This window comes from Lipotes vexillifer, unplaced genomic scaffold, assembly GCF_000442215.2.
Source record: "Lipotes vexillifer unplaced genomic scaffold, Lipotes_vexillifer_v1.1 scaffold666, whole genome shotgun sequence".
Classification (NCBI taxonomy): Eukaryota; Metazoa; Chordata; class Mammalia; order Artiodactyla; family Lipotidae; genus Lipotes; species Lipotes vexillifer.
Genome location: NW_006787408.1, coordinates 1,778,014 through 1,792,755, shown reverse-complemented (window position 1 = coordinate 1,792,755; position 14,742 = coordinate 1,778,014). Strand labels below are relative to the sequence as shown.

General features: G+C 38.7%; 1 protein-coding gene across 1 annotated transcript in view; it reads left to right on the top strand.

The window, feature by feature from the left end:
• SRBD1 (S1 RNA binding domain 1) overlaps window positions 1–14,742 on the top strand; it is a 243,634-nt gene that overhangs the window by 193,817 nt on the left and 35,075 nt on the right. The window lies entirely within an intron of this gene.

The window sequence follows — 14,742 nt, the reverse complement described above, 5'->3', positions numbered from 1 at the left end:
TATACTCTGAGAAAACCATAAATCAAAAAGAGACATGTACCACAATGTTCACTGCAGCACTGTTTACAATAGCCAGGACATGGAAGCAACCTAAGTGTCCATTGACAGATGAATGGATAAAGACGATGTGGCACATTTATATGGTGGAATATTACTCAGCCATAAAAAGGAACGAAATTGAGTTATTTGTAGAGAGGTGGATTGACCTAGAATCTGTCATACAGAGTGAAGTAAGTCAGGAAGAGAAAAACAAATACCGTATGCTAACGCATATATATGGAATATAAAAAAACAGTACTGATGAACCTAGTGGCAGGGCAGGAATAAAGATGCTGACGTAGAGAAGAGACTTGAGGGCACGGGGGGAAAGGGGAAGCTGGGACGAAGTGAGTAGCATTGACAAATATACACTACCAAATGTGAAATGGATGGCTAGTGGGAAGCTGCTGCATAGCACAGGGAGATCAGCTCGGTGCTTTGTGACGACCTAGAGAGGTGGGACAGGGAGGGTAGGAGGGAGGCTCAGGAGGGAGGGGTTGTGGGGATGTATGTATACATATAGCTGATTCACTTTGTTGTACAGCAGAAACTAACACAACATTGTAAAGCAATTATACTCCAATAAAGACAGAAAAAATAATCAAGTTTGCTTGTTTGTTTTTTCCTATTTAAAATGTGGTTCAAATCAAATCAAAGATTGCTGATGTAGTCAACATTTCCTCTCAATTTTGTTGCTATTAATACTTCTAAATCTAGTGGTTGAGCTTGCTTTATTATTTTTTTTTCTTCAAAGTTTAAAAGATTCACTTTAAAGACAACTTGTACTAACTCAGTTTAAATATTACAATTGCTGATAATTTGAAAGAAGTTATACTCAATAACTTCCTTTCTGAAAAATACACTGAAAGTTTTTAACTAAACCTGCTTTAAAGAAAGCATTTTGCCAATAGACGATAAACTTCTAAAACTTTTTTTGTAAGGCCAAACACTCTAAAACTCTTAGAGGAAAACATAGGCAGAACACTCTATGACATAAATCACAGCAAGATCCTTTTTGATCCACCTTGTAGAGAAATAGAAATAAAAACAAAAATAAACAAATGGGGCCTAATGAAACTTAAAAGTTTTTGCACAGCAAAGGAAACCATAAACAAGATGAAAAGACAACCCTCAGAATGGGAGAACGTACTTGCAAACGAAGCAACTGACAAAGGATTAATCTCTAAAATATACAAACAGCTCATGCATCTCAGTATCCAAAAAACAAACAACCCAATTCAAAAATGGGCAGAAGACCTAAATAAACATTTCTCCAGAGAAGATATACAGATTGCCACATTTTGAGCTTATTTTTGTGTATGGTGTTAGGAAGTGTTCTAATTTCATTCTTTTACATGTAGCTGTCCAGTTTTCCCAGCACCACTTATTGAAGAGGCTGTCTTTTCTCCATTGTATACTCTTGTCTCCTTTATCAAGGATAACATGACCATATGTGCATGGGTTTACCTCTGGGCTTTCTATCCTGTTACATTGAGCTATATTTCTGTTTCTGTGCCAGTACCATACTGTCTTGATTACTGTAGCTTTGTAGTGTAGTCTAAGGTCAGGGAACCTGATTCCTCCAGTTCTGTTTTTCTTTCTCAAGATCGCTTTGGCTATTCGGGGTCTTTTGTGTTTCCATACAAATTGTGAAAGTTTTTTTGTTCTAGTTCTGTGAATAATGGTAGTTTGATAAGGATTGCTTTGAATCTGTACATTGCTTTGGGTGGTATAATCGTTTTCACAATGTTGATTCTTCTAATCCAAGAACATGCTATATCTCTCCCTCTGTTTGTATCATCTTTAATTTCTTTCATCAGTATCTTATAGTTTTCTGCATATAGCTCTTTTGTCTCCTTAGGTAGGTTTATTCCTAGGTATTTTATTCTTTTTCTTGCAATGGTAAATGGGAGTGTTTCCTTAATTCCTCTTTCACATTTTTCATCATTAGTGTATAGGAATGCAAGAGGTTTCTGTGCATTAATTTTGTATCCTACTTTACCAGATTCATTGATTAGCTCTAGTAGTTGTCTGGTAGCATCTTTAGGATTCTCTATATATAGTATCATGTCATCTGCAACCACTGACAGTTTTACTTCTTCTTTTCCAATTTGGATTCCTTTTCTTTTTCTTCTCTGATTGCCATGGCTAAAACTTCCAAAACTATGTTGAATAATGGTGGTGGGAGTGGGCAACCTTGTCTTGTTCCTGATCTTAGAGGAATTGGTTTCAGTTTTTCACCAATGAGAACGACGTTGGCTGTGGGTTTGTCATATATGGCCTTTATTATGTTGAGGTAAGTTCCCTCTATGCCTATTTTCTGGAAAGTTTTTATCACAAATGGGTGTTGAATTTTGTTGAAAGCTTTTTCTGCATCTATTGAGATGATCATATGGTTTTTATCCTTCAATTTGTTAATATGGTATATCACATTGATTGATTTGCGCATATTGAAGAATCCTTGCATTCCTGGGATAAACCCCACTTGATCACGGTGTATGATCCGTTTAATGTGCTGTTGGATTCTGTTTGCTAGTATTTTGTTGAGGATTTTTGCATCTATGTTCGTCAGTGATCTTGGCCTATGGTTTTCTTTTTTTGTGACATATTTGTCTGGTTTTGTTATCAGGGTGGCCTCGTAGAATGAGTTTGAGAGTGTTCCTCCCTCTCCCATGTTGTGGAAGAGTTTGAGAAAGATAGGTATTAGCTCTTCTCTAAATGTTTGATAGAATTCGCCTGTGAAGCCGTCTGGTCCTGGGCTTTTGTTTGTTGCAAGAATTTTAATCACAGTTTCAATATCAGTGCTTGTGATTGGTCTGTTTATATTTTCTATTTCTTCCGGGTTCAGTCTTGGAAAGTTGTGCTTTTCTAAGTATGTGTCCATTTCTTCCAGGTTGTCCATTTTATTGGCATATAGTTGCTTGTAGTAATCTCTCAGGATCCTTTGTATTTCTGCAGTGTCAGTTGTAACTTCTTTTTTATTTCTAATTCTGTTGATTTGAGTCTTCTCCCTATTTTTTCTTGATGAATCTGGCTAATGGCTTATCAATTTTGTTTATTTTCTCAAAGAACCAGCTTTTAGTTTTATTGATCTTTACTATTGTTTCCTTCATTTCTTTTTCATTTATTTCTGATCTGATCTTTATGATTTCTTTCCTTCTGCTAACTTTGGGGTTTTTGTGTTCTTCTTTCTCTAATTGCTTTAGGTGTATGGATAGGTTGTTTATTTGAGGTTTTTCTTGAGGTAGGATTGTATTGCTGTAAAGTTCCCTCTTAGAACTGCTTTTGCTGCATCCCTTAGGTTGGGTCATCGTGTTTTCATTGTCATTTGTTTCTAGGTATTTTTTGATTTCCTCTTTGATTTCCTCAGTGATTTCTTGGTTATTTAGTAGCATATGGTTTAGCCTCCATATGTTTGTATTTTTTACAGTTTTTTTTCCTGTAATTGATATGTAGTCTCATAGCGTTGTGGTTGGAAAAGATACTTGATATGATTTCAACTTTCTTAAATTTACCAAGGCCTGATTTGTGACCCAAGATGTGATCTCTCCTGGGGAATGTTCCATGAGCACTTGAGAAGAAAGTGTATTCTGTTTTTGGATGGAATGTCCTATAAATATCAATTAAGTCCATCTTGTTTAATGTATCATTTAAAGCTTCTGTTTCCTTATTTATTTTCATTTTGGATGATCTGTCCATTGGTGAAAGTGGGGTGTTGATGTCCCCTACTATGATTTTATTTTTAATTTTTGTTTTATTTTTGTGGTACTCAGGCGTCTCACTGCTGTGGCCTCTCCTGTTGCCGAGCACAGGCTCCGGACGTGCAGGCTCAGCAGCCATGGCTCACGGGCCCAGCCGCTCCGCGGCATGTGGGATCTTCCCAGACCGGGGCACGAACCCATGTCCCCTGCATCGGCAGGCGGACTCTCAACCACTGTGCCACCAGGGAAGCCCTCCCTTACTATGATTGTGTTACTGTCAATTCCCCCTTTTATGGCTGTTAGCATTTGCCTTATGTATTGAGGTTGTATTGTTGGGTGCATAAATATTTACAATTTTTACATCTTCTTCTTGGATTGATCCCTTGATCATTATGTAGTGTCCTTCTTTGTCTCTTGTAACAGTCTTTATTTTAAAGCGGTTTTGTCTGATAGAAGAATTGCTATTCCAGCTTTCTTTTCATTTTCATTTGCATGGAAAATGTTTTTCCATCCCCTCACTTTCAGTCTGTATGTGTCCCTCAATCTGAAGTGGGTCTCTTGTACACAGCATATATACAGGTCTTGTTATTGTATCCATTCAGCCAGTCTGTGTCTTTTGGTTGGAGCAGTTAATCCATTTACATTGAAGGTAATTAGCAATATGTATGTTCCTATTACCATTTTCTTAATTGTTTTGGGTTTGTTTTTGTAGTTCTTTTCCTTTTCTTGTGTTTCTGGCCTAGAGAAGCTCCTTTAGAATTTGTTTTAAAGCTGCTTTGGTGGTGCTGAATTCTGTCAGCTTTTGCTTGTCTGTAAAGGTTTTAATTTCTCCGTTGAATCTGAATGAGATCCTTGCTGGGTAGAGTAATCTTGGTTGTAGGTTTTTCCCTTTTGTCAATTGAAATATGTTCTGCCACTCCCTCTGACTTGTAGAGTTTCTGCTGAAAGATCAGCTGTAAACCTTATAGGGATTCCCTTGTATGTTATTTGTTGCTTTTCCCTTGCTGCTTTTTTTTTTAAATTTTATAATTTTATTTATTTTTTTATACGGCAAGTTCTTATTAGTTATTCATTTTATACCTATTAGTGTATATATGTCACTGTTTGGGACTCTTTATGCTTCCTGGACTTGATTTACTATTTCCTTTCCCATGTTAGGGAAGTTTTCAAGTATAATCTCTTCAAATATTTTCTCACTCCCTTTTTTTCTCTTCTTCTGGGACTCCTATAATGTGAATGTTGGTGCGTTTAATGTTGTCCCAGAGGTCTCTGATACTGTCCTCAATTCTTTTCATTCTTTTTTCTTTATTCTGCTCTGTGGTAGCTTTTTCTACTATTTTATCTTCCAGATCACTTATGCATTCTTCTGCCTCAGTTATTCTGCTATTGATTCCTTCTAGAGAATTTTTAATTTCATTTATTGTGTTATTAATCATTGTTTGTTTGCCCTTTAGCTCTTCTAGGTCCTTGTTAAACGTTTCTTGTATTTTCTCCATTCTATGTCCAAGATTTTGGATCATCTTTACTATAGCTACTCTGAATTCTTTTTCAAGTAGACTGCCTATTTCTTCATATTTTTGGTCTAGTGGGTTTTTACCTTGCTCCTTCATCTGCTGCATATTTCTCTGTCTTCTCATTTTGCTTAACTTACTGTGTTCAGGGTCTCCTTTTTGCAGGCTGCAGGTTCATAGTTCCCGTTGTTTTTGGTGTCTGCCCCCAGTGGGTAAGTTTGGTTCAGTGGGTTGTGTATGCTTCCTGGTGGAGAGGATTGGTGCCTGTGTTCTCATGGATGAGACTGGATCTTGTCTTTCTGGTGGGCAGGATCATGTCCAGTGGTATGTTTTGGGGTGTCTGTGAACTTATTATGATTTTAGGCACCCTCTCTGCTAATGGATGGGGTTATGTTCCTGTCTTGCTAGTTGTTTGGCATGGGGCATCCAGCAGTGGAGCTTTCTGGTCGTTGATTGCACCTGAGTCTTAGTGTTGAGATGGAGATCTCTGGGAGACCTCTCGCCAATTGATGTTACGTGGGGCCGGGGGGTCTCTGGTGGACCAATGTCCTGGACTTGGCTCTCGCACCTCAGAGGCTCAGGCCTGACACCCAGCTAGAGCACCAAGACCTTGTCAGCCACATGGCTCAGAATAAATGGGAGAAAAAAAGAAAGAATAAATTAATTAAAGTTATTAAAATAAAGAACTTTTAATATATTATTAAAATAAATATAGTAGGGCTTCCCTGGTGGCGCAGTGGTTGAGAGTCCACCTGCCGATGCAGGGGACACGGGTTCGTGCCCCGGTCCGGGAAGATCCCACATGCCGCGGAGCGGCTGGGCCCGTGAGCCATGGCCGCTGAGCCTTCGCGTCCGGAGCCTGTGCTCCGCAACGGGAGAGGCCACAACAGTGAGAGAGGCCCGCGTACCACAAAAATAAATAAATAAATAAATAAATATAGTAATAAAAGAAAAAAGGAGAAGAGAGCAACCAAACCAGTAAACAAATCCACCAATGATAACAAGCGCCAAAAACTAAACTAGGGTAAACATAAAAATCAGAAACTAGTCAGTTGCATACAGCAAACCCCAAGTATATAGTTGCTCCCAGAGTCCACTGCCTCAATTTTGGGATGATTCGTTTTCTATTCAGGGATTCCACAGATGCAGGGTACTTCAAGTTGATTGTGGAGATTTAATCTGCTGCTTCTGAGGCTGTATGGAGAAATTTCCCTTTCTCTTCTTTGTTGGCACAGCTTCTGGGGTTCAGCTTTGGATTCGGCCCCGCCTCTGCATATAGGTTGCCCTCTGTCGTCTGTTCTTTGCCCAGACAGGAGGGGGTTAAAGGAGCCGGTGACTAGGGGGCTCTGGCTCACTCAGGCCCGGGGGAAGGAGGGGTACGGGATGCTGGGTGAGCCTGCGGCGGCAGAGGCCAGTGTGACATTGCAACAGCCTGGGGTGTGTGCCATGTGTTGTCCCGGGGAAGTTGTCCCTCGATCACAGGACCCTGGCAGTGGCGGGATGAACGGCCTTCCGCGAGGGGAGGTGTGGATAGTGACCTGTGCTTGTACACAGGATTCTTGGTGGCTGTAGCAGCAGCGTTAGTTTCATGCCGTTCTCTGGTGTCCGCGCTGCTAGCCGCGGCTTGTGCCCATCCCTGAAGCTTGTTTAGGCGATGCTCTGAATCTCATCTCCTCGCGCACCCTGAAACAATATTCTCTTGCCGCTTAGGTAGTTCAAGAGTTTTTCTCGGACTCCCTCCCAGCTAGCTGTGGTGCCCTAGCCGCCCCCCGCTTCAGACTGTGTTCACGCGGCCAACCCCAGTCCTCTCCCTGGGGTCTGACCTCCAAAGCCAGAGCCTCAGCTCCCAGCCCCCACCCAATCCAGCGGGTGAGCAGACAAGCGTCTCAGGCTGGTGGTCAGTGCCGGTGGGCACCGATCCTCCGTGCGGGAATCTCCCCGCTTTGCCCTCCGCCCCCCTGTGGCTGCGCTCTCCTCCGCGGCCCCGAAGCTCCCCCCCCACCACTCCCTGTCTCCGCCCGTGAAGGGGCTTCCTGGTGTGTGGAAACTTTTCCTCCTTCATAGCTCCCTCCCAGAGGTACAGGTCCCGTCCGTCCCTGTTCTTTTGTCTCTGTTTTTTCCTTTTTCTTTTGCCCTACCCAGCTACATGGGGAGTTTCTTGCCTTTTGGGAGGTCTGAGGTCTTCTGCCAGCATGCAGTAGGTGTTCTGTAGGAGTTGTTCCACATGTAGATGTATTTTTGATGTATCTGTGGGGAGGAAGGTGATCTCCACGTCTTACTCCTCCCCCATCTTGAAGGTCCTCCCTAGTTATCTATTTTATACATAGTATCAGTAGTATGTATGTGTCAATCCTAATCTCCCAATTCTTCCCACCCACCCCCCTTTCCCCATTGGTATCCATACATTTGTTCTCTACATCTGTTTCTCTCTTTCTGCTTTGCAAATAAGATCATCAATACCATTTTTCTAGATTCCACATATATGAATTCATACATACGATATTTGTTTTTCTCTTTCTTACTTACTTTTTAAAATACTTTGCTTTATAACTCTGTAAAGTTACTCTTTAACCTCTCTATCAGTCCGTGGTCAAAGGGACCATCATTTATCAAAAGATCAAATGAGGCATCAGTAAACAAAACACATGTTCCTGGCCAGTTTATATATTCTTCTCACATGATAGTCTCAGTTGGCTGCATTTTTTTATTACACTGTTCATTCCATGTTAAGGATATGTGCAACAGGCTTGATGTGGTCTATTCTATTTCTTTATTGATTTTTTTAATGCTGCGTGGCAAGCAACCAAATTAACTTTATGACCCACTAATTGGTCACAAGCCTCAGTTTGAAAACCATTGGTTTTAACCAGTCATTATCATCTGCTGGAAATAGGGCCAGCTTCCCTAAAGCATATGGCCTTACAGAGGTTGAGTGGATGCATGAAACACAATCAGGCTTTTGTTTGGAAGGAGGAAAAGGGGGTTGGAGACTAGAGGTAGGATAGGCAACCAAGATTGTCTGCTATAGGGACTGCTACTCATTTAGATATCCTAAGCATCTGGTGTGTTTGGAAGTATGTGGAGTTGTTTGCATTTATTCTAGCGACCCCTAACTATTACTCTTAGTTTTTCCTATTTGGTTAAAGTTATGTCTCTTTCCTCAAATATTTTTTCTTGTTACTTTCATTGTACTCGCCTCTATATTGTCACCCATCTTCTACCCTCTCATTTTGTAAAGTTCCCTTCTCATTTTGCTGATTCTCATCTACTTAGACACAGAAAAGACTATCCAGCTTCTTAAAAGCTGTGGCTCATAAATAATCAGGTTCTTAGTGACGTCTTGGGTTTTACTTTATGATATTTTTCATGATTATATTTGCTTATTCGATTTTTATAATTGTGTCTATATTTTTAAGCTGTGGTCTGAGTAGTTACCAACTAGGTTATCTCTGAAAAACAAAAACAGTCTGGCAGATCAAAAACTTCAGCTGTTATTAAATGATAATAATGTAATCACAATACCTAGAGAGTCTGTTTACTATATTGTCTTCCTAAGAATTTAAGGTTATCAAACCTATCCTTGATTCCTTAAGACATATGGAGAGGAGAAGAATGCTGAACTACAGTTTCATGTCTGGGAACATTAACAGAGGATCTTTAATTTTAGAATTGTGAATAACATCAAGTGTTTTGAACCATTCACTGTGGTAATCTGGCTTCAATTAACGAACAAGTATTCAGATACTGCATTTCATCAATTCTAAGATGCATATTTTCTCACATTTTAACACTCTGATAGTAGGATGCATCTTCCAATTAATGATGTCCTCTGGTTGCTGTTGGCCCTGTGGCAAATCATGGTGTAGCATCTTCGTGAATTTGATTGTGAATCCTGGAGACTTGGCTGAACTGCAGACTCTTCACTGTTCTAGTCAATAAACTATTGAACAATGAAACATTTAAGGACCTTTAAGGAAAAGTAGGAGTTTTGTTGCTGTCTAAAATCTCTTGTGTTGAGATTAAGGTAGGACTACAGAATGAACGTCTGACAGCTTGAAAGAAAATCTCAGAAACTATAGAGTATTACTCTTTTAAGAAATGCTGCATTATCTAGGTGCTCAGCAGCATAAAAGATAAAATGGGTGGAAGAATTTGGACATCTATGACTCTGACTTTAAAAAGTGATACAGAAAAGTTGAATGTTTAATGTGAAGAAATTTTAGGAATACCTTAATCAGATTAAATTGCTTATATTTTCCTTTTTGTCTATGCATGATATATGATTTTAAAACTCTCTAAGTAAGTCTAAAAGAGTTCTTTTAATATTTATAAAACAAAAATTATGAGTAACAAGAAAGCATTGTGTCATGGTTTAATTGGTGGTATATCTTCTTTCTTAGTGGTATATAAAATAATGGTGCTTCTTATAAGCAGTAGTATCTTCAGTTTCATGAAATATGAGAGTTTGGTTTACTGTCAAATTTACTGAGTATTCGTGTTCTGCTTCCTATTATAATTCACTCTCTCCTGTTAAGAAGAACTAAGGGACAGAATACATAGGCAAGTCAAGATAAGACTACAAGGCAGTGCGTGAATGATAGTGACCAGTATGGCTCAAAGTGTGCTCCCAGAACCAACAGCAACAACATTACTGGGGAGCTTCTTAGAATGCAAATTCTCAGGCCCCACCTTAGACTTACTGAATCAAAGACTCTGGATGTGGGGCCTAGCAACCTGTGTTTCAACAAACCCTGAAGGTGATTTTGATGGCAAGCTAAAGTTTGAGAACCCCTGCTCTGGCAGAATTTCACAAAACGGAAAAATACTGGTGCTGTTATATTTGAGTCAAGTGCATAAGTAATTTAGAGAGTAAGAACAGATTCCTTAAGTTCAGCTCAATTACATTGACTAACAATGTGTCTAAAAGAAATGAAGAAATTTACTTTGCTGTGTCTCAGCCTGCTACCAGTAGTATACGCAAAGGGACTAGTTCAAGAACTGTATGTTCTTTACTTTTTTTTTTTTTTGCAGTGTAACATAACTTTGATTTGTTTTTTTTAATTTAATTTATTTTTTTATACAGCAGTTCCTTATTAGTCATCAGTTTTATACACATCAGTGCATACATGTCAATCCCAATCTCCAAATTCATCATACCACCCTCCCCACCACCCCCCACCGCTTTCCCCCCTTGGTGTCCATACATTTGTTCTCTACATCTGTGTCTCAACTTCTGCCCTGCAAACCGGTTCATCTGTACCATTTTTCTAGGTTCCACATATATGCATTAATATAAAATATTTGTTTTTCTCTTTCTGACTTACTTCACTCTGTATGACAGTCCCTAGATCCATCCACATCTCAACAAATGACCCACTTTTGTTCCTTTTTATGGCTGAGTAATATTCCATTGTATACATGTACCACATCTTCTTTATCCATTCGTCTGTCGATGGGCATTTAAGTTGCTTCCGTGTCCTGGATATTGTAAATAGTGCTGCAGTGAGCATAGGGGTGCATGTGTCTTTTTGGATTAGTGGGATTGCTGGATCATATGGTAATTCTATTTACATTCCCACCAACAGTGCAAGAGGGTTCCCTTTTCTCCACCCTTTCCAGCATTTGTTGTTTGTAGATTTTCTGTTGATGCCCATTCTAACTGGTGTGCGGTGATACCTCATTGTAGTTTTGATTTGCATTTCTCTAATGATTAGTGATGTTGAGCAGCTTTTCATGTGCTTCTTGGCCATCTGTATGTCTTCTTTGGGGAAATGTCTATTTAGGTCTTCTGCCCATTTTTGGATTGGGTTGTTGGTTTCTTTAATATTGAGCTGCATGAGCTGTTTATATATTTTGGAGATTAATCCTTTGTCCGTTGATTCGTTTGCAAATATTTTCTCCCATTCTGAGGGTTGTCTTTTCATCTTGTTTATGGTTTCCTTTGCTGTGCAAAAGCTTTGAAGTTTCATTAAGTCCCATTTGTTTATTTTTGTTTTTATTTCCATTACTTTAGGAGGTGGATCAAAAAAGATCTTGCTGTGATTTTTGTCAAAGAGTGTTCTTCCTATGTTTTCCTCTAAGAGTTTTATAGTATCTGGCCTTACATTTAGGTCTCTAATCCATTTTGTGTTTATTTTTCTGTATGGTGTTAGGGAGTGTTGTAATTCCATTCTTTTACATGTAGCTGTCCAGTATTCCCAGCACCACTTATTGAAGAGACTGTCTTTTCTCCATTGTATATCCTTGCCTCCTTTGTCATAAATTAGTTGACCATAGGTGTGTGGGTTTATCTCTGGGCTTTCTATCTTGTTCCATTGATCTGTGTTTCTGTTTTTGTGCCAGTACCATATTGTCTTGATTACTGTAGCTTTGTAGTATAGTCTGAAGTCAGGGAGTCTGATTCCTCCAGCTCCGTTTTTTTCCCTCAAGACTGCTTTGGCTATTTGGGGTCTTTCGTGTCTCCATACAAATTTTAAGATTATTTGTTCTAGTTCCGTGAAAGATGCCATTGGTAATTTGATAGGGATCGCATTGAATCTGTAGATTGCTTTGGGTAGTACAGTCATTTTCACAATATTGATTCTTCCAATCCAGGAACATGGTATATCTCTCCATCTGTTGGTATCACCTTTAATTTCTTTCATCAGTGTCTTATAGTTTTCTGCATACAGGTCTTTTGTCTCCCTAGGTAGGTTTGTTCCTAGGTATTTTATTCATTTTGTAGCAGTGGTAAATGGGAGTGTTTCCTTAATTTCTCTTTCAGATTTTTCATCATTAGTGTATAGGACTGCATTAATTCTGTGCATTAATTTTGTGTCCTGCAACTTTGCCAAATTCATTGATTAGCTCTAGTAGTTTTCTGGTGGCATCTTCAGGATTCTCTATGTATAGTATCATGTCATCTGCAAACAGTGACAGTTTTACTTCTTTTCCAATTTGGATTCCTTTTATTTCTTTTTCTACTCTGATTGCCATGGCTAGGACTTCCAAAACTATGTTGAATAATATTGGTGAGGGTGGACATCCTTGTCTTGTTCCTGATCTTAGAGGAAATGCTTTCAGTTTTTCACCACTGAGAATGATGTTTGCTGTGGGTTTGTCGTATATGGACTTTACTATGTTGAGGTAGGTTCCCTCTATGCCCACTTTCTGGAGAATTTTTATCATAAATGGGTGTTGAATTTTGTCAAAAGCTTTTTCTGCATCTATTGAGATGATCATATGGTTTTTATTCTTCAGTTTGTTAATATGGTTTATCACATTGATTCATTTGTGTATATAGAAGAATCCTTGCATCCCTGGGATAAATCCCACTTGATCATGGTGTATGATCCTTTTAAAGTGTTGGATTCTGTTTGCTAGTATTTTGTTGAGGATTTTTGCGTCTATATTCATCAGTGATATTGGTCTGTCATTTCCTTTTTTTGTAGTATCTGTGTCTGGTTTTGGTATCAGGGTGATGGTGGCCTCATAGGATGAGTTTGGGAGTGTTCCTTCCTCCACAATTTTTTGGAAGATTTTGAGAAGGATAGGTGTTAACTCTTCTCTCAATGTTTGATAGAATTCACCTGTGAAGCCATCTGGTCCCAGACTTCTGTTTGTTGGAAGATTTTTAATCACAGTTTCAATTTCATTACTTGTGATTGGTCTGTTCATATTTTCTATTTCTTTCTGGTTCAGTCTTGGAAGGTTATACCTTTCTAAGAATTTGTCCATTTCTTCCAGGTTGTCCATTTTATTGGCATAGAGTTGCTTGTAGTAGTCTCTTAGGATGCTTTGTGTTTCTGCGGTGTCTGTTGTAGCTTCTCCTTTTTCATTTCTAATTTTATTGATTTGAGTCCTCTCCCTCTTTTTCTTGATGAGTTTGGCTAATGGTTTATCAATTTTGTTTATCTTCTCAGAAAACCAGCTTTTAGTTTTATTGATCTTTGCTATTGTTTTCTTTGTTTCTATTTCATTTATTTCTGATCTGATCTTTATGATTTCTTTCCTTCTGCTAACTTTGGGTTTTGTTTGTTCTTCTTTCTCTAGTTCCTTTAGGTGTAAGGTTAGATTGTTTATTTGAGGTTTTTCTTGTTTCTTGAGGTAGGCTTGTATAGCTACAAACTTCCCTCTTAGAACTGCTTTTGCTGCATCCCATAGGTTTTGGGTCGTCATGTTTTCATTGTCATTTGTCTCTAGATATTTTTTGGTTTCCCCTTGATTTTTTCAGTGATTTCTTGGTTATTTAGTAACGTATTGTTTAGCCTCCATGTGTTTGTGTTTTTTACGTTTCTTTCCCTTTAATTGATTTCTAATCTCATAGCATTGTGGTCAGAAAAGATGCTTGATATGATTTCAATTTTCTTAAATTTACTGAGGCTTGATTTGTGACCCGAGATGTGATCTCTCTTGGAGAATGTTCCGTGCACACTTGAGAAGAAAGTGAATCTGCTGCTTTTGGATGGAATGTCCTATAAATAGCAGTTAAATCTGTCTGGTCTTTTGTGTCATTTACAGCTTCTGTTTCCTTATTTGTTTTCATTTTGGATGATCTGTCCATATGTGTAAGTGACGTGTTAAAATCCCCCACTATTATTGTGTTACTGTCGATTTCCTCTTTTATAGCTGTTAGCAGTTGCAGTTGCCTTATGTTGGGTGCAAAAATATTTACAATTGTTATATCTTCTTCTTGGATTGATCCCTTGATTATTATGTAGTGTCCTTTTTGTCTCTTATAACATTCTTTATTTTAAAGTCTATTTTATCTGATATGAGTATTGCTACTCCAGCTTTCTTTTGATTTCCATTTGCATGGAATATCTTTCTCCATCCCCTCACTTTCAGTCTCTGTGTGTCCCTAGATCTGAAGTGGGTCTCTTGCAGATAGCATATAGATGGGTCTTGTTTTTGTATCAATTCAGCAAGCCTGTCTTTTGGTTGGAGCCTTTAATCCATTCACGTTTAAGGTGATTATCGATATGTATGTTCCTATGACCATTTTTTTAATTGTTTTGGGTTTGGTTTCATAGGTCCTTTTCTTCTCTTGTGTTTCCCACTTAGAGAAGTTCCTTTATCATTTGTTGTAGGGCTGGTTTGGTGGTGCTGAATTCTCTTAGCTTTTGCTTGTCTGTAAAGCTTTTGATTTCTCCATCGAATCTGAATGAGATGCTTGCCAGGTAGAGTAATCTTGGTTGTAGGTTCTTCCCTTTCATCACTTTAAGTATATCATGCCACTCCCTTCTGGCTTGTAGAGTTTCTGCTGAAAAATCAGCTGTTAACCTTATGGGAGTTCCCTTGTATGTTATTTGTCATTTTTCCCTTGCTGCTTTCAATAATTTTTCTTTGTCTTTAATTTTTGCCAATTTGATTACTATGTGTCTCAGCGTGTTTCTCCTTGGGTTTATCCTGTATGGGACTCTCTGTGCTTCCTGGACTTAGGTGGCTCTTTCCTTTCCCACGTTAGGAAAGTTTTCGACTATAATCTCTTCAAATATTTTCTCTGGTCCTTT